This window comes from Aulonocara sp. 'chitande type north' Nkhata Bay, linkage group LG16 (genome assembly GCF_057382095.1).
Source record: "Aulonocara sp. 'chitande type north' Nkhata Bay isolate Kocher_YH1m ecotype deep benthic linkage group LG16, A_spYH_male_GT1.1, whole genome shotgun sequence".
Lineage (NCBI taxonomy): Eukaryota > Metazoa > Chordata > Actinopteri > Cichliformes > Cichlidae > Aulonocara > Aulonocara sp. 'chitande type north' Nkhata Bay.
The window spans coordinates 33,248,841-33,266,737 of record NC_141359.1 but is presented as its reverse complement, the minus strand read 5'-3'; the positions used below and the strand labels follow the sequence as shown (position 1 = coordinate 33,266,737).

Here is a 17,897-nt window from a genome sequence, read left to right as displayed (position 1 = left end):
ATTGATTTCTTATCTGTCTGTGTTTCGTTGCTGTGGATAGATATAGTTACAGTTTTATTCATAATCTGATTTGTTTTGTTTCATAAATGGACCCAAAAAGTCAATATCTAAACAAAAGCATCACAGAAGCTGATCTAAAGTTTAGTAAAATAAGTAAAAGAGGCAAAAGAAAATCATCCCAAGTTGAACAGACTGATCCCGAAACCCTCAGAGATCAACGTCCTTCGAGGATTTAAAAAAAAACTACTTCAGGACTAATCAGAAAATTATTTTAACCCAGAGGAAGCCACAGCCAGAAGATGAAGCCGGTATTAAAAGTTTGCTCCTGTGAAGGAGCCGTCTCATATGAACTGACTTGTTCGGAGTAACCATCCATCCCACACGGCTTAAATGAGTTTTTCAACCCTGAAAATCTGGCTAGCTCCTATTACGAGGTTACGAGGGATCAGAAATGCCAGAAAAATTGCATTTGATCCCACTGATATGTACTTCAAATATATTCACGCACTCAGTATGAAGGTACCGTTTTGCCTAGTTTCATTAATGCTTTTTTTTCTTTACTTTTTTTTAAAGCTCTTCTCAGATTTGTCTCATTTTATGTAGAACGGCTCAATTTGTTTGATCCGCCGTCCATCCTATGTTAACCAAGGATGTGCATGACTCTTATGAGTGTTTATAAAAGTTAAATGAATAATTTTTGAAAGAGAATCTTCCATAAAAATATTTAGAAATAAAGATTTAGTTTGCAGGACTTTAAAAACCGAATAGTTGACAAGATAGTGCACCTGTTTCTCCACTGGAGGGCAGCCTTTACCAGCGAATTCCCAGTTGTGTGTGTGTGTGTGTGTGTGTGTGTGTGTGTGTGTGTGTGTGTGTGTGTGTGTGTGTGTGTGTGTGTGTCTGCTCTTACAAAGATTTGTTCCCTTCCTGCTGAAAATGAAATTTATTCTCTGATCCTCAAAAAAAATATCAGACCCAGATTCTGAAGTAAATTAAGAGTCTTCATTGTATTATGTTGTGAAATAACATATTTTAGTGATGTCAAAGCATTTTATCTTAGTGTTTCACCCTCGCCTGCACCTTCCTGCCTCTGTGACCTTGACTCAAAAAATACAGGAAAAGTGTATCAAGATTATACTTTTCTTCCTCCCTTCTCAGCTCCTCATAGTCTCTGCTTTGCTTCTATTTATGTGTGTCTGCTTCTACCTCTGCAGGCCTGTGTGAGAGCTTGCAGCACCGAAACCTCACAGCCATGAGAAAGTAGCCATACGTCGCCTGTTCCCATCACTCAGCGGCAGCGTTAAGGTGTGTGTGTGTGTGTGTTGATGAGAAGTCCTCTGCTCTAACTTTCCCACTCTGAAGTCCCGTTATGAGATCTTTGATTTGCAGATGTGTTGTTACCTGCTATCATTGTTTGTGTTGTCACTCAGATGTGGGTGAGCTATGTCCTGCAGTGACCAGACACGTACACACACACACGTACACACACACACACACACACACACACACACACACACACACACACACACACACACACACACACACACACACACACACACAGAGTGAAACAAAAATACACAGTGAAACACACATGCTGTGGAGACTTTGTGGTAATATACCCTCCCTGTTGTCCTGTCAGGTTGCGTTTCACACTGTCAGGGTCACCCACCGTGTCCCGGGCTAAGCCTCGTCTCCCTTTGATTCACTCACACACACACACACACACACACACACACACACACACACACACACACACACACACACACACACACACAGAGTGACACTGCAATCAGATTAAATGTAAAACGCATGTGCTCCACATCAAAGCGCAGCCGACTGTGCGTGTCCTTTGCCATGTGTTCGTCAACAATCGCACAACATTCAGAGAAACTCAGACTCAGCAATGATTCATTTTCTTCTTTCTTTTTCGACGTGTCAACACCTTCTCAGATCTCCGGAGGAGGAGGAGGGCCCGGCTCCATCGAGTTACGGCCCAGGTTATAATAAATCAGAAAGAAATGATTAAAAAGGACTTAAAGCCCCTCTCGGTGGACTCTATCTGAGAGCAGTGGGGTTACCACACAAACAGAGCGCGGGCCTCAGCGCCGGCCGGCCCCGCTGCCCCGGGATCTGCCCGCTGACCTTTGTATGAATAGAGGAAGATATTGACTGACAGTGCGGCCTGAATAGGAAGCCTGGTTAGCTCCCAGTTGAGCAGAGGGGTAAGTTGATATCCTCGTGTTCCCCCACTGCTTGAGTAAACACCTCAGCCTCAGAGCAAAAACTGCAACAGTGACGAAGAGGTCAGACCTGCAGACCCTCCTCCTCCTCCTCCCCGCTCGGTCACAAGGCCAAATCGATGCATCTGACCCCGCTTTTCTTCAGCAAATGAACTCTCACCCTGAGTCTAACAAAGAGAGAGAGCGAGATAGGACTTTGTTTTTGGTGTGCACAAACAGAGCTGTCCACTCGAGGGTCCGTGTTAGCGGTGTGTGCCGAGAGAGTGAGATGGATGTGCCCATTGGAGCACTAAGTGGGCCTAAAAGTGAGGTCTGTGTGTGAGTGTGTGTGTGTGTACGCTGAAGGTGTGTTACTCCAGCTCTGTGGGCCTCAAACTTATTCTAGCAGGCGACGCACTAATTTAGTTCAGTTTTATACCTACAATAGAGAGAAAATCCCAACAATCAGGCGGGCCCCTTTGAGCAAATACTTGGTAACAGCGGGAAGGAAAAACTCCCTTTTTACAAGAAGAAACCTTGAGCATAACCAGGCTCAGGGAGGGCCAGTTTTACTTCCTGTTTTTCCCTACTCTCTGAATGTCTTCACCTCTTCTTTGCTTTTAATTGTACCTTGTTCCCTACCTGTGTCTTTATTAAAGTGTTTTGATGAGCTCCCTCGGCTTGTTTTTCAGTTTATCTGTTTGAACTTTGCTGTCAGCTGAATTAAAAGGCTTGATTTTTAATATTTCGCCTGCTTGAGCTCTTCATTTAAATCCTATCTATACCTTCACCTGGACCTTTAGTCTAGAGGTGCAACTGTACATCTACAAAAAAGTTATTATCTGCTCCCTAAAACACTGGGAACTCAGACTCTTTACTGGGATGCAGACTTTTAGGATCTTGCAGGAGTGTACGAGCACAGCACTTCTATCGCATATGCAGGTGCACGACCATTTTACACTCGACTCTAATACACAGGGATCCTACACGAGTGCAAACCTTGGAGTAATGTGATCTTTTGTCTATGGACCAAAAGAGCAAAAGATGATTTGCTAAGCCCGGCGTTCAGTGTGTTACACTCGTCCAGTAACAAAGCTGCAAAGGCAAGCACGACTTTCTCGAGATCTGATGGAAAAAAAGGATTTTAATCTGTTTTGCACAAACAAAGCTGTCCTCCAACATCCACTCGAGGGTGAGAGTGTGTCTTGAGCTGGGTAAAAACACGGTAACCACAATATTTATTTGCTTATCAAGTGTCCCTGTATGAAGTTAAACAGGAAAAAGTGAAAGAATAATAATAACCAGTTTGGTAGCCAGCTCAAAACTTTACTAACAGCTGTGACGGATCTTCAAAACACGAGGACAACGGCTCTCTAACAAATGACAGATCGTTAAAGGTGTGACTGTGTGTGAGACGGGACACCTTTCTCAGGTGTAGGCGGTTAGGTCCTGACGATCCTCTCTCTGTGAAGTCACAAAGCACGGCTGTGCCTCCCACTTCAGAGATGCACATGTGGATCGCATGAAGCTGCAGGTATTTAATAAACTCACCAAGCACATTTTCAGACCCAGGAGTCACGTTTTTAATTCATATGGATATTTACGGAGCAGTGTTGATGGCAAACAAACTCTAGCTTCATGTTTTGCCTCTCCACCACCCCACTCTGTCACTACTGCTGACCATTACTGTAGCTATTATTATCATCTGCTCTTACAAAGATTTGTTCCCTTCCTGCTGAAAATGAAATTTATTCTCTGATCCTCAAAAAAAATATCAGACCCAGATTCTGAAGTAAATTAAGAGTCTTCATTGTATTAGGTTGTGAAATAACATATTTTAGTGATGTCAAAGCATTTTATCTTAGTGTTTCACCCTCGCCTGCACCTTCCTGCCTCTGTGACCTTGACTCAAAAAATACAGGAAAAGTGTATCAAGATTATACTTTTCTTCCTCCCTTCTCAGCTCCTCATAGTCTCTGCTTTGCTTCTATTTATGTGTGTCTGCTTCTACCTCTGCAGGCCTGTGTGAGAGCTTGCAGCACCGAAACCTCACAGCCATGAGAAAGTAGCCATACGTCGCCTGTTCCCATCACTCAGCGGCAGCGTTAAGGAGCTGGGAGCAGGGAGAGGCATCATTCCCATCTGATCCCTGCAGGGAGGGAAGAGGACACAGAGAACAAGAGGAAACTGGGCTGAAAACTCATGTTAACAGGTGGGAACTGAGGCAATTTCACAGCAGGGGGGTGTTTGTGAAACCGGCAACTGACAACAGTGAACCAAGTGAAAAGGCTGTAATAGCTTTAATGTAGTAAAAGCCTATTGATCTGTGAAACAGAGTAAAATCCGGGCCTTTCATAGCTCTAATTTTAGGGCAGTCCTGAATGCCTCATAGCTTCAGTGCTTTGGCTGTTTATATGGTAATCAGCATTTTAAGGCCACAGACATCCCAAACAGCCCATGAAATAAGCAAGTAGAAATAGTACTCCAACAGTATTTAGCATGAAAATTAATTAACTGTGCCAGAATCGCAACACTGAACCAAAGTATGGCCACTGTGCTAACACCGAGCCAGCAATCAGCCAACGTTTAGCCACAACACAGCAAACTACACCAACGTTCAACCAGCTTAGCCAACCTTGTAGACACAAGGGTTAAACGGTTAAGAAAATGAATGGATAGGCTTCCACCTACAGCCCACTCGGGACTTTGGCTCTTACTCTCCCAAAGGTTGATGACTTGAAATCGGACTTTCATGAACAAATCTACATCAGCTAAAACGAGAGGATAAGGTCCACCTTCCCTGAGCTGGAAAACAGGCTCATGTCACTTCTATGTGTCACACTGCTCAAATGTTGGTCTGAAAATAGAGCCAGACCGTCTCTGAGGGTCACAGGTCAAGGTTGTGGGGGTCAGCTGGTAGCCCAGGGTTTGTGTGTGTGTGTCTGCTGGAGGGACTGAAGCACATCTGTCCAAACAGTTCAGCCTTGGTTAGTGTTTGCTGCTCTGTCCGAGTCCATGAATAACAAAAACACTGCAGTTTACCGGCCTCTGGCATGGCCGGCTGGGCATCTGTGTGTGTGTGTGTGTGTGTGTGTGTGTGTGTGTGTGTGTGTGTGTGTGTGAGAAATTTACTGTGTCTAAGGAATGCTTTAAATGTTTGTGTGTAAATGTGGTTTCATAATCAGTGTAGAGGTCAAAAGGTTGAAGAAAGCGGGGGGGGAAACCTTGCTCGCTTCACAGCCGCCGGGTGAACGACAAGTGAAGAAGAGGGGAGCAGCCAGGTGGATTTTACCTGACCAGGTGTGACACCCACCCACACATCTCCCCTTGGACTTCTATGTGTGTGTGTGTGTGTGTGTGTGTGTGTGTGTGCGTGCGTGCGTGCGTGCGTGCGTGCGTGCGTGTGTGTGTTTGAGCACACATCTTTTTTGTGTATGTGAACAGCAGTAACTTTACAACCTGCAGGCTCGGTCATAAAACAGCAGTAGCAGTAATAGTGGTAGTCACAGTAGTAGCAGTACTAGCAGGAGTGGTAGTCGTGGACTTTTATGGCAGCTTCAGGCTCTTTCAGTCAATAAAGCTGAGCTTAAACACTCCTTTCACAGATAAGTGTTGCTGCCACAAACAAGCTGGATGCATCCTATTAAACCTGCTCCTTCATGTCCAAGTGTACTAGTGCCATCATTTCAGCTTTAAGGTGGATCCATTCAGCTCAATTCCAGCTTAATATTTTTATTCTTGGACTCCACTAGAGTAGCTCTGCATGACTGACAGCTTAAAACCTATATTCTGATCCTTACATGGAGAACAGAGTCTGCATTTGTGACACCCCCTCTGATATCAGCGTGCAGATAGTAAGAGGGTCCAAAGTCTTGGTCTTTATCTGTTGAGCATCAGTAAGAAATACAGATTCCTAGTCAAACTTTATTCTTGCTTTTTTTTTTTCTTCTATTAACGGCAACTTTAAAACATTTTTATTGTTCTTTAAGAATTAATATATGCTCCTAAAACAGGAAAACTGTTTGTACCTGCGGACTTTATATCAAATCTGATCGCAGGCGAAGCCTTCAGGGCAGCAGCTGGAAGAATAAAACTGTCTTGCACACATCTACATATTATGTTAATGGTATAAAAATTGTAATCTGCCAGATTCTCCTGTGTCTTAATTATAGAGCTGTGACACTGAGACGTGTTAATTTTCCTCCTGGCTTCAAATAAACTTTATTAATGCAGCTCCTTTCCAGTCTTAAAGCTGTTAAACCACACACACACACTGCTGCTGTGAGGTATTCAGTCTGTATTATGTGTTTAATCCCTTATTTTTCTCTTACCAGCTGCTCTGCTGCCAATAGACCTGTACAGTTTTCTAATAGGTCAGGTGCTACAAACCCCGCCTCTTTAATATGGGCTGACGTTCTGGGTTGACCACAACTTCACAATAACTTCACAAACCTATAGGTGGCATTACACTGGCTGCATTCATCTGTTATATGCAGTCTGCTGAAGTTTGGTGAATTACCATCACATATGAACAGAATTATCCCTGTTCAGGAAGCAAAGAGGATAAGGAATGATTAATGATTTAAGACATTATTTTTGTATTATTGTGGGGCTTTGTGGCTTTCTTAAATACACAGTGGCCCAATATGACTCCATCTGAAAGCTGGCACCTGATAAAACTGATGAATTATCTCAGTAGGAATTAATCATTTTCACATTTTCTGACATTTTAATGCAGATGCTTCACCTCTCACTGCCTTAGAGGACATCTTAATGATGGAGAAAGCCTCAAATGTGCACACAAAGAGATCAATAAAACAGTCTTTTAGCTCTGCTAGACCCAGGAAGCAGTAAATACCAGACATGAACTTTGTGTGGGGTGAACATGTGTAACATTGTGTATGTGAGTGTGTGTGTTTGCCCTGTTGACCATGAAATCCTCTGCTTTCTCCCATCTCTATCTCCTCCTCTCCTCTTCCTCCCACTCTCCCTCATATCTCTTTATTATTGAGCTCTTGTAGGAAACATAAATCAGGGAGTTGCAGAAGCAGTAATCTCCATGGGAAGGAAAGATTCCAGCACTGAGGAGGATTGGTCTGAGAAACAGGTGCTGGTTTTACTCTCTGCTTCGGATCACTGAGGTGAAACAAGCTTGGCAACGTGAAAACCTCCAGTAATAGCTGCAGGATTGTAGGAGGTGATGTGTGCTCAGATTCTTTAAGATCTGTATTTGTGCTGGGGGTTTTTATAGAAAGTAAAGTAGAAAGCTGTGCCTGCTCTGACTCCAGGTCTGTTGCTGTTTGCACTGTAACCCCTGTGATTGATCACAGAAACATTAAAGAAACAGGACCACAATGCCGGTTTAACAATACCCACAATGCTCTGTTAGCATGAAGCACATACAAGACAGTGATAGCATTGTGAAGAGCATCACTGTTCATTGATCCCCCTCAAATATTTATTTAGCTCCTCAGTAAATTGAGGAAGGTTTGATACATGCAGTTTGCTTTGAAAACAGATTAGAAGACACACTCTCAGACAGGTGTGGTTCAGCAGGTAGAGTTCACCTTTTGTTTTTTAAGGAAAATAAATTTTTAAGGAAAAATCCAAATTAAGCATGTATTACATAAGCATTGAACACGCTTTAATCCCAGTCATTTAGTGGTTGCTATATAAAGGACTCAGGAAGGATTATCCCTCATTTTTTCCCACTCCCAATAACAACAGTGAGGAACATTAGCTAACATTACCTTTGAAATCTTCATATAATTAATAGCATTAACAAACACTGACAACTGATGTGGTTTCAGATAGTATTTTGCTAATGCTAGGGTTAGCCAGTTAGCTTTTACATATGGTATCAAGCTATTTGTTTGTATTAGCTTGGAAGCTAATTATAGGTAAAATTAGATTGTAAGCTAATATTTAGCTTGAAAGGTAAATTAGCATTTACCAGATGAAATGAAGCCCTCCTAAACAAATGGCAAAACTGTTCATGTAGCAGCACTTGATAGTAAGAAGACAGTTATGCACTCAAACTAGTGGGTGTAAAAACAGACGTACACAGACATGAAAAATATGTTCATTTGATGACGTTAGAAAATTCATAGCATTAGCCAGTAAAAAAAGCATGTTTTTTTTTTCTAATAAAGGCTAGAGAGGGATTGTTTAGTGCTTCATAATCAAATCCAGCCCTGAGTTATCTTTTTTTCTGTCTAATGTTAGCTAATGTTAGTGTGTCTGTGGACACAGAAGCACACCATAATCAGCAAAATCCTATCATTGGATAGCTTAACAGCTAGCTATAGAGGCTAGTCCGGCTTTCTGACATTTAATTGACTGTCAGATGGACCTAATGTTTTATTCATGAGTATCTGAGTGCATAAACTCATCAGGAAAGTCTTTATTGGGTTCATATCTATGGGAAGCATGGAAAAATTGACTATGCAACAGGTGTCTGGCACTTACGTTTGTGTCCAAGTCATCATAACATATATAATAAACAAGACTTTAAAAAAAACAAAAAAAAAAAACAGATGCTGTTGAGCCATAAAATGCTAAAGACAGCTCAGTTAACAGCCGTGAATGTCATTCATAGCAATTAAGAGAATATTTACCTTTTCCTAGGTCTACAACTGATTTTAAAGTCTTCATGATCCAATCTAAAGTGTAATATAACATTAATGCACCTCTTTCTGTAAGAGTCCTGACATTTCTAAGTAAAACTATAGGAAATATTATATTTACAGTCTGTAACATTACACTATCAGTACCTGAACAGGGTTTAATCAAAGGTGATTTACAGGAGTGTTTATTTTGACTATGAACCATCAGTGATTTCTGCTCACATGCCAGACATAAACCACTCAGACAAACAATGCCCAGGCTGCCCTCGCTGATGCCTGTGAACCCTCAGAGGCAGTCTCTCTCATGCCCGCCTGTTACTCCCTCCTCGCCTCTGGCCGAGTGCAGGGGGATCCAGTGTTAAAGAGGCAGTGATCGGAAACAGGATATTGTGAGAAACCGTCTGTGTGCTCGAGTTTGAGGGAGCGAAAAGGAAAAGATGGCGGTTTCTCACCTATTTACCGCCATGCCAGAGGGTGCAGTGATAAGAGGGCTTATTTATGTGGCTGTTTTATGGGTTAATTCACTGTGTTTATGTATCTGACACAATGCGTACAGGTACTTCCTGCCACTTTCAATCAACAACTGGTTTCCAGTAATATTTTTGCTCCTTGCTTGGGTTGTGAAATATATCATGAAGGCATTAATCTTAGTCAAACTATAAGACACACTTCATTGCACAAAAGTAATGATGATCTCACATCAGTCTTCAGTTTGAACGGCCGGGTTATTCTTCAGTGAAACTGGTGAAAGGAGTGTTGCTGACCGAGGCCTGAAATGTGCTGTTGTTACAGTCGTATAAAGGCTCATATACAAGGAGATATTAAAGGTCCTTTTAAGGGTATATAAAGAGTTTACACCTGATTCACCCTGGTGTGCTTTTCTGGAAGTCTTCTATGAAGCAAACATGGAAGTTACAGAAAAGTCTGTTGCCCTCTTAAACTGTTAATTACACCGATATCTCCTCATACTTGAGCTGAACCAAACTCAGAGTGGGTCTGAGCATTGAAAGCACATATTGCAAAACGAAAGGGGTGTGCTTGATTTAAAGCACGAGATAAAGCAAAATAATTGTTTTATCCCCTTTATCTTGTTTCCGTAATCTTTGTTAGCTGAAAAAAAAAAATCTAATAATCACCCAGCCCTGTCATTGTTTAGTCATGGTCTTAGACTAACTTTCCATTTGGCTAACATTTCCACTAAGAGAATGGACCACAGCCCCCTAAAAGGCCCCTAAAAACTGGATGCAGACATTCAATGAACAATGAAATCACGTGATTAGGAGCAATTAAAGCATCTCTGAGTGTATGACTCTCAAAGACTTCACAGACTTGTTCAACTTCATTAATCTGACCTGCCAGCTTCTTTGTCCTCTCACGTTATCCATTTTCTATTGTCTGGCTCTCTTCCTTGATTTCTGTCCACCGTGAATTAACATTCTTCAGACATATAGGCACAAAACACACACCCGTCTGAGGAGTGCCAGCCTACTCAGCAGACGTAAGACAAAAGTGCAGGCTTCTATACACACTGGCTGTGATAAGAGCAGTCTGGTTCTCAGCTGCATATACACAACCAACAGATAAATAACTTCTAAACTTGCACAGCTGCAGAAAGAATGCTCGTCATGTTTAAAATAATGATTTATTTGACCTGTGAGGTGGGTCAGTACTCACACAGAGACCTGAGCTTTGTTACAACCATCCCCTTGCTCCAGTTCCCCACATTTGTGCCAAAGCTGGGCTACTTTCAGCACTTATGGCTCAGCTACAGCACTGGAAAAAATGGGACAGATGTGACCCAAGTGCCACAACACACCTGACATCTTGCGCTCCCCTAGTCAACTTGGCTAGTCAAGGCCAAAATGTAGCACAAAGAAAATTCCAGGTGTCAGCAAAACAATCATTGCTATCTAGATGGAATCCATTGGGGTTAAATCTGGGCTAAAGTGGACCAAATCTGGACCATATTTGCCACAAGGCTAAAATAAGTTAGCCCACCTGAATGGGGTAAAACCACTCTAGTTAGCAAACAGGTTAGGCCTAATAGGGGCTACTTTTGGGGCTCTTTGTGACTGAATGTTGACCCTCTGTTCAGAGTTGGTCCCATATGGGCTAAAGTGTGCCCAAAAGGGGTATTTGTTCATTATATTAGAGATTAGAGAAATGCAATACTACATTAGAGATTGGCTGTGATGTCATGATTTGGGGTCTTTATTTCCGCTTTGGGATTTGTGGCCACTCCATTCTGCTTCTTAAGCTGCTGAATGCACTGCTATAGCCAGCTCTGGCCTGTTGCTTGGTGGTGGCCAGAAGATTTATTTTGGCTTAGCTTTATTGCAATGATTTGGAGGAGAGAATGTGTCCTTTAAAAGTATTTATATACACTTTGCTATTTAAGTCCTTACATGAACACAGCTTGCTCAAGCTCACTGTGTCACTGCGTCATCACATTCACTGTAAGTGAAAATAAAAAGGCCATTATTACCTCCAGCATCTCCATCTTTGTAAATAAATTTAAAGCAGTCGTAAAGAAACACCTTCTACCGTTACTGCTCCTCCTTCCATTTCTCCCCGGAAGAGCATCCTGAGCCCAACAAAAGTCCCAGGAATGTCTCCTCGTCACTCCCAGGCAATGCGCTGCCCTCAGGAATGCAGAGGAGGAGGAGGATTCAATGGGAAGAAGTGGAGAAGTGATGATCTCGGCTGGTCTCAGCGTGAGAAAGAACAAAGCGGTGGAGGAGGAGAGCACCTTGGTTCTTTAAGGCCCCACGCTTCGCGTCACTAATTCCAGGAATGACAGGAATGGGACGATGGAGTGTTGGTGGGCTGTGGGACTTTATTTAGTCCTGCAAACAGAGAAGAGCTGCATACTTGAAGACAAAAAACAGTCAGAGGTGCAGACAGTAATGGGAACTATTTTATAAACTCAAGAACTGATCAGCAAAAGGAAGTCCAAGTCTTAGGCAAACCCAAGACTTGGACTTGACTGCTGTGAAATCTGGGTCCTCAAAGCCGACTTGAAATCTGAAACATTTGTTTTAAGAAGAAAGTTATGAAGACCTAATAATCACCTAGAGATTAATAAACATCTGCGATTAGAGTGACCAGATCAAAATGAACTAAATGTGGGACATGTTAACGAAGCTGGGAAGATTATAACATGAAGGGTAGGGTGACCTTACGTCGCTCTTTATCTGTGATTGCACAGCATTTTTATTACTGAGACAGTGTCATATCTTTTAAATGGTTCTGCCAGACATGCACTTTTCGAAAGTCTGGCTTTTATCCAGTTTATATGAAGGGAAGGCTTTTCATGGTAGAAGGAAGTCAGTCTCATCAGGGAATGTTACAATGTTACAATTCACCAAAAGGTTACAAGATTTGCAGATTTTGTTGAATGTGATGGAAACCACTCCAAATATAACGAAGCAGTCGAACATTCTGAGAGTTTTATCTTTTTGTCCTATTTTTCACTTTTACACAAGGGGAAAACATGGTGTGACATGACACAGCACGCGTGTGTCATAAATGTATAAGGTTATATAAAGAAAGGCTAAAAGTGTCAGTCTGAAAAAGCATATGCTAATCTGTGGATCCATCCAAAGTGAAACACCAAACACTGTTACCAGGCAGAAGAGCAGCTGAAATCACAGTGCTTGTTGATGTGTCCTAAGTGTGTAAATACTTAAGTAAATACTCAAGTTTTCTCTATTTTATCCCAGTAACCTTTAAATAATAAACAGGTGTTAGCTGTTGCAGCAGTTGCTGTCTGTCTTTGGGTTTCAGTAGGAATGCTTTCATCAGCTGGTACATCTCTTTTTCAGCTACAGGTTTGAGCCTCACAAATATCTGAAAAAAAAACACCATCGTGTTTTGTGCACATGTATGAAATTTGGTGCACACGTGTGCCTCCTGGAACCATGCCCTACACCCAACATGAAGCCTGATCCCTGACTGGGAAAGAAAAGGGAGGATACTTGACATTCTTTAAAAATACTCTGTATAAATTACATTTTATCACCAAGCTGGACAACAAAAACTAGAAATACTGAAGTTTTTCCACAAAAAAAGCACATTTTCTCCAATAAAATGACACAGAATATGGTCAGCTCGACCCTGCCTTTCACCATCACCCTCTCGTGTGTCACTTTTTTCCAAATCCTTCCATTCCTCTAATCTCTCCTTTTCGTCTCCCTCTCCATCTTCCCTTACAAATCGACTGATTTCTACCCTTAAAACCTGTCTCTCCCTGTCTCAACTGTAAATATTCCTTCAACATCCTTCAGAGGATTTCTCCACAGGGTCAAACTAAAAGGCTAGCGAAAAGCCTGAATTTAAACATGACCTGCCACAATGAAAATTTTACTGACTTAAATGGAGGCTATCACTAAAACCTGCAGTTCAGCTCAGGGACGGACCAAATACAGAACAAAACACGGAGTAAAATAAAAATAAAAAGCAGACTCATAATTTAAGTTCAGAACAAAAGGTGAATAAATCTAGAGGTACATAAACAAGGCAGGGAAACTCTGGAGAGGGTAACAGGTGAAACAGACAATCCAACAAAAACAATCAGCAACCTGGGACTTTTAATGCAGTGAGAGCAGAAAGTAATGCAGACAATCATAAAGGTGGAAGAAAAACTAATGCAAGGCAAGATCAGCAACCTTCAAAGTAAACAGGAAATCACTGAAAACAAACGCTAAACGCAGAGAGAAGACTCACCTCAGACATAACAACAGAGGCAGGCACAGAGAGAAAGATGAGACAAGGAAACACTGAAGGAAGACAAAACCTGAGCCAAAACACACTTTTAGTTCAATTCAGTTTTATTTATATCACACCAAATTACAACAGTTGCTTCAAGGCACTTCATATTGGCAGGTAAAGACCCTACAATATTACAGAGAAAACCCCCCAAATCAGAAGACCCCTCGCACTTTGGCGACAGTGGGAAGGAAAAACTCCCTTTTCAGAGGAAAAAAATGTCCGGCAGAAACAGAATCTGCTGCGAGTTGGGGGTGAGGTAAAAAAACATAAGAGCTTGGATCTGGCTTGTATCAACAGGTCAGGCTGCTGGTGGTGTAAATGGTGTAGAGGATTGTGTTCTTGGCACACTTTGGGTGCCCTCAGTGCCAGCTGTATTGTTGCCGACCGTGTCCATGGTTTTATGACAGTGTACCTGTCTTCTGGTGGCTGCTTCTAGCAGGATATCACATCATGTCACAAAGCTCAAATAATCTCAAACTGGTTACTTGAACCAGATCTAAACCCAGCAGAGCACCTTTGGGATGGGAACATGGACCAACATCTCTGAGAAATGTTTCCAGCACCTTGTTGAATCTATGGAATGAAGAATTAAAGCAGCTCTGAATGGGAAAAGTGGTTCAAACCAGGGACTAAAACCCAAAATGCTGCAAAACTCAAGGACTGTCACAAAGGATATTTGTACTTACACAAGTAACTCAGATCATCTAAAAAAGTACATAAGAGTTTATTTCCATTTGTCTGATATGCCAAGCATAAAGATGGTTTGAAAAGCTTGTTTATTGATTTATCTTCATGGCTGCCTTCACAGTTTATTTCTGTTTTAATACCTGCCCGAACCCAAATTAAGTATTAAAAAAAAAACACTAAAAAGTAGCACTGAAAATAACCACAACCAAACCAAACCAAGTAGACAATGTATCGAAAACAAGAAATTTAATTTAAAAAATATTAATAACAAATACAACAGTATAATAACTCTGCATAAAACAGCCATCCTTAACATTCGTTTCTTGCTCCCGTCCAGGCACCATGATGCAGAGCTGCTAATGCCTCATTATAGGCTAAGTGAACTGGAAATCCATCACAATAATAATTTTGTTCAAGGTCATGTGATCCAGACTGTGGTAAAAAGATTTTATGGCAGTTTTAAAAAAACATCCCATCTAAAGAAAAGCTGACGTTTGTATCAAACCTGGTTTTCGAGAAACCACCTGTCATGGTCCTGGGTCGTGCGACCCAGTGTTTTGTGTTTTAGCCTATTTTGATGTTTATTCTTTGTTTAGGGTCACTAAGGCAGTCCAGCCATTTGTACATATTACCCGTGTATTAAGTCTCCCTTGCCCTTCGTGTGTTTATGTCTGCGTGTCTTATATTGTCAAGTCCATGCTGTCGGTTATGTCATCTCCCCTGTACTACGTCTCCCCGGTTCATGTGTCTTGTCTAATCTCCATGTTTCCTGTTTTACTTTGAAAGTCTGTATTCACGGTCAGTGTATTCAGTTTCACTCCTTCTGTCCTGTCGTTAAGTTCATGTGTGTCAGCTGTGTTCCCATGTGTGGCCACTTCCCCTGATCATCCCTCATGTGTATTTAGTCTCTGTGTTTCATACAGTCTGTCTCGCGTCGTCTGTGTTACCACCTCCTGTGTTCTGTACCTCCAGCCATAGTCTTTCCTTAGTTTTGTCCAGTTTAGGTTTTCTGTTGAGTACTACACGTATGCTGCCCTCATTCTGTTTTTGTTCTTTTCATCAGCCATAATAAAAGGCTCGTTTTGGTTGGAATCCACTCCTGCATCCTCGTTTGTGTTCGCACCTGGGTCCACCACACACCTTTCCGCACGGTCTGCCTCCACAGACCTTGACACCACCATCACTGACTCCCAAGCAAACTCGTCACTTTGGAAAGGAAGGACTGATCATGTTATTCCAGTTCAAGAGAAAGAACGCCTGTTTGTGTCGTAACACATCAGCCTCATCTGTTTCTTCCCGATTCATCTTGTGTTTTGTTCATTGGATTTCCTTCCCAAAGGTTAATTTAAAACGATTAATCACTCAGAATAAAGATTGTCAGCTGAAGGGTATTGGAAGCGTTTGCTGGGTCACTAACCACATTACAAACATCAGCACTTTAAAAAGTTAAATCTGTGCAGACACAATGCAGTCATTAATGCTGAGGTTCCTGTGTGTAAAGCTGCCTTTTCCCTTTTTAAGATGTTGTGGGTCAGATGGAGGTGGCTCCATTTCGGCCGTGCGTGCTTTAGATAAAAAGAAGCTGTTGCTTTTTTCCTCCTGTCTGGCTGCTCTCAGGGATGAAGATGAGAAATATTTGGATCAGCGAATGATTATCTTCGCCACTTGGCCTTCCCCGTTCGCTGGAAAGTCGGGAAGATGAAGAAGGTGCTCGTCGTTTAAAACATTAAACCTGCCTCTTTTTTACAGGCCAACTCCAGGGAACAAAGGCGGGTGTCTTTTCTACTTGGAGGCCTAACAAACATTCGGATCCGTCAGGGGAGTTAGACGTGAAGCGGGGAGATGGGTTTGATCTGCTCTACATGTGGACTGTGTTACAGGAGATCTGAGCTTCATCTCTGGCTGTATTTCACCTTCTAATGGTGGAAACTTCCCCTGAGAGTGGAGAAGGTGACTTTACTGTCTGCGCCTCCAGGGACCACTTTGCATAAGAAAAGCTAAGAGGCGGCTAACAGCCTCTTTACATATATGTGTGTGTTGGTTTGTGAGGCCAAAGAGAACACATCTGATTCATCTGATCTCCACTCCCTTTCCTCTTCTGCTCGCCTTCCGGAACACATTAACCATCAACACACACACGTTCATGCTCTCGAAAATCACCTGAACTGCAGGAGTCAACTTATCTCTGTGTGTGCATGTGTGAGAGGTCAGAGGTCGTGATAACAGCCTCCAGGTTCAGGGGTTCAGCCGAGGTCCTGAGACAATCCGCTCAGCTGCCCTATCTCTGCCCGATAAGACTGCACAAACAGCACAAATACAGCGGATGTGTGTGTGTCTGTGTGTGTGTTACTATTTAGCTGCTGTCCTTTCCTATTTGTGTACGCTTGGCTGAGAGACAGATGATGGTGAGGAGGAGGCTTCTTGTTTCCCACAGTGATGCTCTGTGAGGTGTGAGGACAAAGAAAACACCTCAAACAACATCACAGAAGGTAAAACATAAAGTTTTACTTTGTGAATCTAGTATCAGGATTGCTGATGGTTTGGTTGGGGAGAAGTTTGAAATTTAGAAGAAAAAATTAAAGATATAAAATTGCAAATTTATGAGGAAAACTCTGGAAAATCCTGCAAATTTCTTTAAAAAAAACAAAAAAACAAAACACCTATTTTTCAAACAAAACAAAACAAAAACAATGACAAACCAGTGAGAAAGAAATTACAACATTTACAGAATTCTGGAAAAGAAGAAAAAATAGACGTGCCCACTTTTTTTCCCCCATGCAGTGGCCCTAATCATCTTCTGTAATTTCTGTAATTTTGAATGAAGAAATACAGAATTCACAAATAGCAAATTTAGAAGTTTTTCCTTAGCAAGTTTTAGTTTTTGTGTTCTTTTCCTCACCATTGACATTCCTCTCTCACCCTTATTTTTTTCTTAAATTTCAGACTCTGTGCCTTTAAAATATCGTTTGAAATCATTTATAATGACTGAATCTCAATCTTTCAACAAATTCCAACATTAATTGTGTAATCAGATTACAATCAGGCTGCATTTAGAAGCTCACTTTAAATACATTTGGTTCCCTTTTCATGTCTTAAAGAGATTTCAGCCTGATCTTCAGTCAGATATTCAGATGATGTCCAAGATCCAACTGTGACAGACTTTTATCCATCACTGTGAGCATTTACAACACAGCACATGATTGATCATCCACCAGTTTTTTTTTTTATATCTAAGCCTTTATGTATGTCAGTTTATTATATTATCAGTAATATTCAGTTTATTCTGATGACATTTTACATTTACTATAAGTCTCTTTTTTGGTGGGAACTTCAGTCTTTGTCTTATCCCGCTGTGCTGTCTGCATGTGACTCAAACCATCTGTGCTATTTCGTTATTGCTGCTGTTTAATTGTGTTTAATTTTACCATTGAATTTCCATCTTATCTCTGTGTTCGCTCACAGCTCGCCGTCAGCTGAGGATTGTTTCTGTTCCCCAAAACGTTTACATTCGCCCACTAAAACCAGGCGCAAACACTGTCGAGGTCTTTTGTGACCTTATCAACAAACACGAGCGTGCATCACAATCAGAGGCATG

At 41.7% G+C, this 17,897-nt stretch overlaps 1 long non-coding RNA gene across 1 annotated transcript; it reads left to right on the top strand.

Moving 5' to 3' along the window:
• The first annotated feature begins 3,715 nt into the window (after nucleotides 1–3,715).
• LOC147311895 (uncharacterized) lies at nucleotides 3,716–16,757 on the top strand. The gene is made up of 4 exons (XR_015125499.1): nucleotides 3,716–3,753; nucleotides 4,239–4,431; nucleotides 7,241–7,326; nucleotides 16,052–16,757. It is a non-coding gene; the product is annotated as an uncharacterized LOC147311895 (long non-coding RNA).
• Nucleotides 16,758–17,897: the final 1,140 nt, after the last annotated feature.